Source organism: Gadus chalcogrammus, chromosome 15 (assembly GCF_026213295.1).
Source record: "Gadus chalcogrammus isolate NIFS_2021 chromosome 15, NIFS_Gcha_1.0, whole genome shotgun sequence".
Lineage (NCBI taxonomy): Eukaryota > Metazoa > Chordata > Actinopteri > Gadiformes > Gadidae > Gadus > Gadus chalcogrammus.
In genome coordinates, this window is record NC_079426.1 from 19555595 (window position 1) to 19564750 (window position 9156).

Genomic DNA, 9156 nt, shown 5'->3' on the forward strand with positions numbered 1-9156 from the left:
TTTCATACGTGTATGTGCATGCTTATTCTGAATAATGTCCCATACGGCCCCTCATAAAGCAGCCTGCAGCTCTCACACACACACACACACACACACACACACACACACACACACACACACACACACACAGCACGCGCAAATGAATACATACACTGCAAGCACGCACATACACACCACATACACACACACACACCGCACACACGCACAAACATACACGGAAACGCGCACGCACACACACAGTAAGTCAAGACCAGTGCCGTGTTCCAATACCCGTACTATCCATACTTACTAGCCAAATTTTGAGTACGTAGTACCAGAGCCCGTCTACGAAGGGCCTGGGCACTTCCTATACGCCCCATTGTACCGATCTTGGTTGTAGTTGCATTAGACATCCACTGGGGGTGATCGCGGGCGAGTCAAGATTGAATGGGAGTCTATGGGGCTAAACGGCTAAATATATCTCTTTCACCTGCTTGTCGTTGAAATATCGCACATTTTATTGTAGATTCCGCAAGTTCAATATAGATTATAGTTCAAAAGTCAAATGAATGAGTACTTATGTCCTTTCGATTTCTTACAGTTTGGGCCGTTGTTGGCCGTACACGCTAGCATTCTGCTAATGAATGCTGATTGGTCAGGGCCGGACTTGCGACTGATTACAACCAGAGACCCCTCTTGATGGCATCTAAAGCTGAAGCACAATCGGAGGACTTTTCGTCGAAGTTAATTTTGCGTACTGTATTTATATTTTCCTGCAGGCATTTTTATTTGTTATAGTTATGTATGGTGAAAGTACATGGGTATAAATGGAATTTCTTCAATGTCTTGTGTTCAATGTTCAATGAGTTACGGTACGATATGACAACCTTAAATAATACAGTCAATGTCCCACTCAATATCATTTCATCTGTCATTGTCTATTTTTCGAAAATAAATTTCTCTGCCCTGCAACACATAGGCTAGTTTGTTAAATGAGCAGTGGCGTCTTTGCATTAGGGGCCAGTGGGGCACGGCCCCACCAGAGAATGCTGCCATGCAGGGCACGATTATACTTTTCTTTTTTTTTTTCAAAAATGTCATTAAGCATAAGTTAATAATACATTAATTCTTAATAATTAATTACATGTCCGCAGTTTTAATTTCATGAACGCAATTGTTGTAGTGTAGTAGTTGTGTGTGAAATAGTTCGTTGCTCCGTCTCGTCTGTTCCGCTCGGTGGGGCCCAGCCGAGATGGCCCTGTCTGCTGCAGTGTAGAAAACTGGTGCTGTTGCGCGAGCAAGCGCGTGCGCAGCGCCCGCTTCTGTTTCGGCGGTGGGGCCAGAAGTTTAGTGCCCCAAAGCTCTTCTCATTGGCTGATTTGTAGAAAGGGCGGGGTTTACGGCGGGAGCCGATCAGATCTTGCTAGCTAGCTAACGTAGTTACTGTTACAGTTACAGTAAATAACAACAAATGGACGTTTCATTCATTAAATGATGAATCGTGTCGAGTATCTGTCTCATGTGAGATTTAGCACTTGAACAGATGTTGGAGATAAAACGTTTGGGACCACATCGCCCGACGGATTTAATCATTATTCAAGAGGGAAAGGACAAGAATAGATCGTTCAACCAGGAGTGGTTCAAGCGGAAAAAAATGCTTGTGTTTCACCTCAGCCACACAAAGGAGACCAGACAGCACTGTCCTTAAAGCACAGGTAATTACCATCTTGGCCCAAACTTACTTAAATTTTCACCCAGGATTATCCAGATCTGAATAGGCAACCACTCTATCAGGCTAGATTCATTGTTAATTGTACAGTATGGTGGCCTGCAAACTTAATACAACTTAAACCATACTTCTTCTTTTTTTGGTAGGCTATATTGTGAGTGGTGGCTTTGTATATTGATTGCTGTGTAAAGGGTGTGCGCCGTTGTGTTTTTATTGTTGCCACGTTGTTGTTTTCTTGAGTTTTGATATTGTGAGATCTTGAACGCTGCCATTTGGTGGTGCTATTGCTATAATAGCCTAATATACGTCGTCAGATTCACGTTTGAGTGATGGCATTATTCAGCTGCAATTTTGGTCCCCTCTGTCACTTGCTACTGTTTTTGTGGTGATGGTAGTAATAGGCCTATGTGGTATTTCTGGATTGCGTTATAATATTTTCCTGCATGGGCCCCACCAGAGTTTCCAAACCAAAATCGCCACTGTAAATGAGAAATATGGTCTAGGTCACATTGAAACAGTAATTATACAAACATGATACCAACATAGCAACAGGCAAGTTTATTCAAACATCACACTAACAAGAACACAATAAGAACAGTAACTAATAGTAAATACACAAAAAAATTAGAAATTATTTAACAACACTGAACATACTGAACAGAGGCAGGGAAAAAAGACAGAGGAAGAAGACTTGTCCGTTGTCACAGCATCAAGGTCCAACTAGAGATCAAGAAAGGAAGAGGCATGAGGAGGAGTACAACAGAACACTGTGCTCTCTAGGAGATTGTTTACTGATATAAACTAAGTTTATGCAGTCTTACAATTATGATTCAAATCCAGGTTTCTATTTCAGGAGAAAAATAGATAATCAGCCGACAGCCAGCCAGCTGATAGCAGCTAGCACTAAATAGAAATCAATAGCGATTTCGTTACAAAAAAAAAAGCTTTATCATCGGCACTAGTGAGGATTAAAAAACACTCTCTGTAAATATTCGCGCATTTCTTTTTTTTACATCAGCTCACTAAAACTCTCTGTAACTCGTGTATTAAGCAAAAAAAATCCTTACCTCCAACAGCTGGTGTTATCGTGAGAAAAGGGAATGATGCGCAAGTGCCGAAGTGATTCAGAAACTGCCGTAAAGCAGTACCTCTGACAGTATGAGAATGTGTGACGTCATCGCATTTTTAAAGGCCTTTTTAGAACAGATACGTGACCTTAAAAAATGCAATATTCAGCTGAGTTTATTATCTTAGCCCCACCTTTTGAACGCAACTTTCAAATTACTTGACAAAAAATTACATCGTGAGAAAAGTGGATTCTGACGGTAAAACCCCATAGGCTCCCATTCATTCTGGACTCGCCTGCGAGCACCCCGCGTGGACAGAGATTATTACCGCAACCAGTCCAGAAAACCGGAACTAACCAGCGAGTGCCCATTCTCCTCATATTAGACATTCTCTGGTAGTACGTTCCAATTCAGATCCGGCGAAAAGAAGTATACTTCAAGGACCCGGATGTCGTGCTCAAAACGGGCTAAGCGTGAAGTGTGGATCGAAGATGGACGTATTATAGAATGGACAACGGATTCCAAAATGGCGCCTATTCATTCCTATGTAAACTGCTCAGTGGCGCAGGGCAACATCAAGGAGCGATATGCTTCCGCATCATGGGTCTATGGCTACGCCCTATTTCATGACGTACCGGATGCAGAAATATAGAACGCATGCCCATCCCCCCACTCCGGTCCAAGAACAATATAAAATTATACCGTAATGCACCTGTTCTTTGTCTTTGGATCTTTTGAATAGATGGATCAATACATGATGAATCACAATGATCGCAAGCAGAGGACCGTGAGAGTTATTGAGCAGCAGATGAACCAGTCCAAAAATCGGACACGATAACGGAGCACTGAACTAGGCCCTCTTGGATGCCATTTGTTTCACTACGACTCCTTTCAGCTGCACACCCCTCTTCCCCAGCAGATAACGGCTAATAAAACGCTTGAGGTGGCGTTTTGAAAAGAAAAAACATAAATTTTTTTAGGACATGGCATGAAGGTAATTATGAGCCTTTGATTGATATCCAGACATTTTTTGCGGATACACATTCCTGTTCCCCACTTGTATTGGAGTGAACGGAGATATCTACTTCTGGGTCCCATGATTTGAGGGACCCTTCCACAGCCCGCTTAAACAGCTGCAATACCAGGCTTGGCCGCTGAGCACTGGTGGATTGCGGAAGTATGCAGTGTTCCTGGGGGCTTGGGATCGAAGGACACTTTCCGTACTCAACGGCAGCCATCTTAGCTACGTAGCGGAAGAGGCGGAGCCAGGCTGAGCGCTCAACTCGAAAAAAAATGGATACCGAAGGGACAGCGCCTGCAGCTCGTGCACCATTCAAATATAAGTTTTGTCGTGTTCAGGGCTCTACACTAACATTTTTTTCAGGAGCACTCGTGCCCCTAAGTTAAAAAATTTAGGAGCACAGGGAAAAAAAAATGGGGGCACAATATGTTTTTGTTTAGAACATTGATTAGCGTGCAGAAATTGCACACACCAACAGCACCAATTTACTAAAGCAAAATTAAGACAAATAAATAGACAAGATTCAATTTAGGCTACACAAAACAGCACCAATTTCTGCTCCCACCGTACCAGGAGTTATTGGGCTGGGACTGGGTGCGATTTTTATATAGAAATCGGGACAGCGAGAATGCCAAGTGGACTCGATGTGTTTCACCACAGCATCGCGTTCCAGATTAGGGTTCCCGTTATAAACAGAGGAGCCTGCCATTGCCGATGGGGCTTCCTTACAAAATGTACAAACTTAGCATCATAAACTAGCCACCCGAAATCCTTCAACCAGTCAGGGATTGAATTTGTAGACTTTATCGACTACAGTAACAGCATTAACTTTCTCCACGCAGTATATTCATAATATTGTAATGACCACGGAAAAGGCAGTGAATTAAGTATTGATCAGACAGCGATTTAGATACTTAATAAACGTTGGAACACACAAGATTGGTAACCATAGCAACGTAGGTAAACAAACCCGCTAAACCCTCACGTAGCGCTCCCCGCGCTACGTCCATCCAGAGGCGCACAGAGGCTTTTGGCCGTGATATTATATATGCAATACAATTATATTATATCATATACTATTCTATATAGAGCTCGGGAGTCGCAAACGGCAACAAACACTTTTTCCTCCATGCTGCGGTTCACCCCGGACTGCACTGCAGGGAACGGTTTGCCGGTTGAAAACTGATTGGCTGTTACGTTACACACGTCACTCAGTGACCATGCTGTTGAACGCTGATTGGCCGTCATCACGCGAATGTCGCGGCAAGGTTTAATATATCAACTCGAGCAAAAGTGGCGTGCTGCAAATCCACCTGAAATCCACGTGAACGCGCTCGCCCGTGCCGGGCAAAAGTGTTGCGATGCAAATGGAATCGCTGCTTTGTATGGAATCGTTTCGTCCCTTCGCGTTTGGTGTGAACGCACAGTATAGTGCGCTGTGGAGAAGTCACTCGCACGCGTGCTCCTGTTTTGTTTTTCTCGTTCGCACGCCGAAATATTCACTCGCAAATGCAAGTGAAATGGGCGCACTGTAGAGCCCTGGTCGTGTTACATATTCATATTTATTACATTTTACAATCGCCTCAGAATAGTTTCTTTAGGCGGCTGTCGCCATCGTCATTTCCGGTAAGTGCACCACGGAGTACTCGATTTGGAACAGCACTCACATCTGAAAAATTAGTATAGTAAAATTAGTAATAGTATACTTTCCGTCACTGATCCAGGATGACGTGCGGACTCGGCGTATCCTGCCAGGACTAGCAGGAGCGGAGCCTTCCCCTGGACAAGTAGACTGAGGCCGACCTGGTGGTGGTGGGGTGGATGGAGGTGCATCGAAACGAAGACCTGAGCAGCAAAGACATATGTTAGACTACTCTTTATAGAGCAGGTGTAGGCAGGTGATTGGTAGCCAGCCGCGCGTGATTTGAGTCCTCCTGGTAGAACTACCAGCAAGCTTAACATTTCTCCCATAAAGACTCGATCACCGATAAGTTTGAACAGGATTTATTTAAATAACGACATGGGAATATTTTGCATGGTAAATCTTTGGCATGAGCCCCGTCACTGATCCAGGATGACGTGCGGACTCGGCGTATCCTGCCAGGACTAGCAGGGGCGGAGCCTTCCCCAAAAGAGAGGACGTAGGCCTACGCCGGAAATAGGTGATAACTCGGCATGTCCTGCCGGGACTGGCAGGGGCGGAGCCGACCCCAAAAATAGAGTAGCGAAAAGGGGGTAATGAGACCATACAAACCCGCCGTAGAAGAAGGGGACAAGGATCTATACTGCTTCTGGAAGATAAAAGGCATACCCAATATACAACATATTAATAGTCAATCGTAAATCCCGTAAAACGATAAGCTTAAAAACCGTCAGCGAGATCGATGAATCACGTAAAAGCAGCTGAGCTTAAAAATACAGACAGCGAGATCAGTTGAAATTAAGAGCACTCTGCAGCTGTTACGCAGCGAGCCACGAGTGCTTTCGTGCTGTACCAACAGCCGTGGTCGATTCACTCTCCGGGGTCGCTGCGTGACCTGAGTGCTTTCATGTTGAACCACCGATGTGGTCAAAAAACTCACGAGTGCCCTTGCTGTGCCACCGACGTGGTCACGCACTCACCGGTGTTGCTGCAGCAAATATTGTGTACTTCCGTGTTGAACACCGACGTGATCAATGAACTCTGAGTGCCCTGCACTTGAGCGTTTGATATTATGCCACCGGCGTGGTAATTAAATTTGCATGTGCCTGAGTTGTGCCCACCGACGTGGTCAACGCATTACCAGGGTTGCTGCAGCGAACGTGGAGTTCTGTGTTGTACCGCACAGACGTGCGCAACGAACTCACGAGTGCTTGAGTTGTTCCCACCGACGTGGGCAACGCTCTCACCGGGGTTACTGCAGTCAAACCATGAGTATTAGATAACGTGCCACCGACGTGGTCATACTCACGAGTGCCCGAGTTGTTACCACCGACGTGGTCAACGCACTCACCAGGGTTGCCGCTGCAAACCTTGAGTTTTATTTTTCCTATAATACGCCACTGACTACAGCGAACTCAAGAGTGTTTTCTAGATGATCCACCAACGTGGTCACACTCGCCGGGGTTGCTGCAGGTTAACCTGAGTTATGAAACCGAATTTTGCTTCATGAGTTTAGTACCTGATAACCACCACCACCAGTAGTTGCAAAAAGTGTTGCTTTTGGCAACGAAAATAATGACAAAATGTCGTCATCACAAACCTTTATCGTGTGAGAAAAACGAGACGGGACGCAACGTGAATGCTGGGCGTGTGACAATAACTGTAATTAAATACATAGTGCATTATATTTCGATAACACTGGAAAGAATATAGACGTGACTAAAACCAATAGAACTAAAATGACAGCTTGACACTAAGACTAGACTAAACCTAGAATGGAAACAGGCCGCCAGAAACAGCTACAGTTGCAAACGTGTTAAACCTGCCTTGACCGACGTTAGAGAGCATCGTGTGCGCTTGAAGGAAGAACCTTGAATTCGACCGGATGTAGGATTCGTAGGCTGTGGAAGACCACCTTCCCAGCCGTTTGATTGACGCGTCCGGCAACCCTTGTTCAGCGGCTGTGGTTGAGGGGAAAAACGCTCTGTCTAGTTACTGGACCAGATGAAATGAGACGGAGAGGTAATAAAGTCTGTCGGCACGAGGACCTTGGATTTATTAAGTAAAGTGGCAACGGTTATACAGAGTCATAAAGCGTGAGAGATCGAATATGTCTAAGTCCCTAATCAGCACTGATGGTTCGCCCAGAGCTTCGCCTCCGTGGAAGGTCTGCTTCAGAAGAAGATCGAGAGTCCCTGTGTGATACAGTCTTATGCTGTATCCTCCTCTCGATGAGGTGTGTGCGTTTGAGGTGTGTGCGGTTCTGTGTGTTTTTGCTTGACCTTGGCTCCCAGGCCCTGGTATATGCATGTGTATCCCTTGTGTTCCTCCTAACGGGGGAGAGCTTCGAAGTGTCTCCTGTGTGATAAATTAATGTGGCTCTCCCGTACTTGATGTAACCAGGTGTAAGAAACACTGTTAATTTAGTACCGTAAAAGAAGAGAGACTGTTTGCTTTGATTATCTTATTTGTTTTGAATGCACCGCTCAACTCGCATGGTCCCACGTGGGGTACCTAGTTCTCAGCTAGTTCTCAGCAGCCAATCAGAAGCTACGCAGGCCACGCTCAGCCTGTCGGCTCGGAGAGGAAGTGCAGTCGCGTTGCTCTTCCGGTCTTTTCGGATCTCGGCCCGGGAAGCGAGGGCAGCTGTGTGTTAAGGAGAAGAGGAAAACTAGAGAAAAAACCCAGAGTGAAACCTGTGAAAAAGGAAAAAGAGTCGGAGCACTTACCCAGTGGAGGTCCGGAGCCAAGTGGCTGAACGAAGGAGAGTTACGTCGGCTAACTGCTTGCCTGTCCTCCGGAGAGCTGCTACGAGGTTCGGCATCGGTATGCTCCACCTTGATACACAGAGCAACGGTCAGGTTTCAGTCAGAGGACTGAGAGTCTGAGGTTCAGGACAACTTCCTGCTGTGAAAGATGGCGAGCCAACTACCCTGATTGAAGATCAGCACCGAGGAGATATTCACGTACACACTCATTCACACAAATAATACACTCACATTACACTACAAGGAACCTTGGAATCAGGTGAACTTTCAACAACTCCTTTTATTTTAAGGGCCCCAACAGACATTTTTGTTTTAAGTGTGCACACTACTTTTTTTATTTTCATTACTGTTTGGTATAATATTTTGCATTTTGTACGAACCAGACAAATTACTTTGTTCACTGTAAAATATAAGAGTGGCTACTCAATTGTTACTCTTGTGTCTGCCTCATTGTTGTTGCTCAGTACAGTGGCTCCTCTCGAATTTGGTCTCTTCTGATTCTGGTCCTGGTCTTATTGGTAGTCCAACTTATATTATACTGTAATTCACTTTTACACTCCTAAAATTGGTTACAGAAGTGGCGAGCCAGCCAGGAGCCATTTGATTTGAGCATCAATATTGAAGTAATAAATACATACAAAAGTCTGGTGTCAAAATTCCAAATGCAGTTACTGTCAGTGGAATTACTCAGGTAGCTGAACAAGATGAACAAGTGATTGACTTTCTAAAACAGTATGGTAAAATTGAGAGAATCCTTTTGGTTGATGATTCACAGTCCGAGTTCTTTCAAAACCTGATCGTTGAATATGCTAGCGGTTCAGCCTTAGAAGGTTTAGAACCTCGCTTACCGTACATGTGCATAGCACGAGATGACCCCACTGTTGTCTATGAAGTAAAAACACTCAGTAGCGTGTACGTTACCAAGACATACTTAGCTGAGCTCAAGCAAC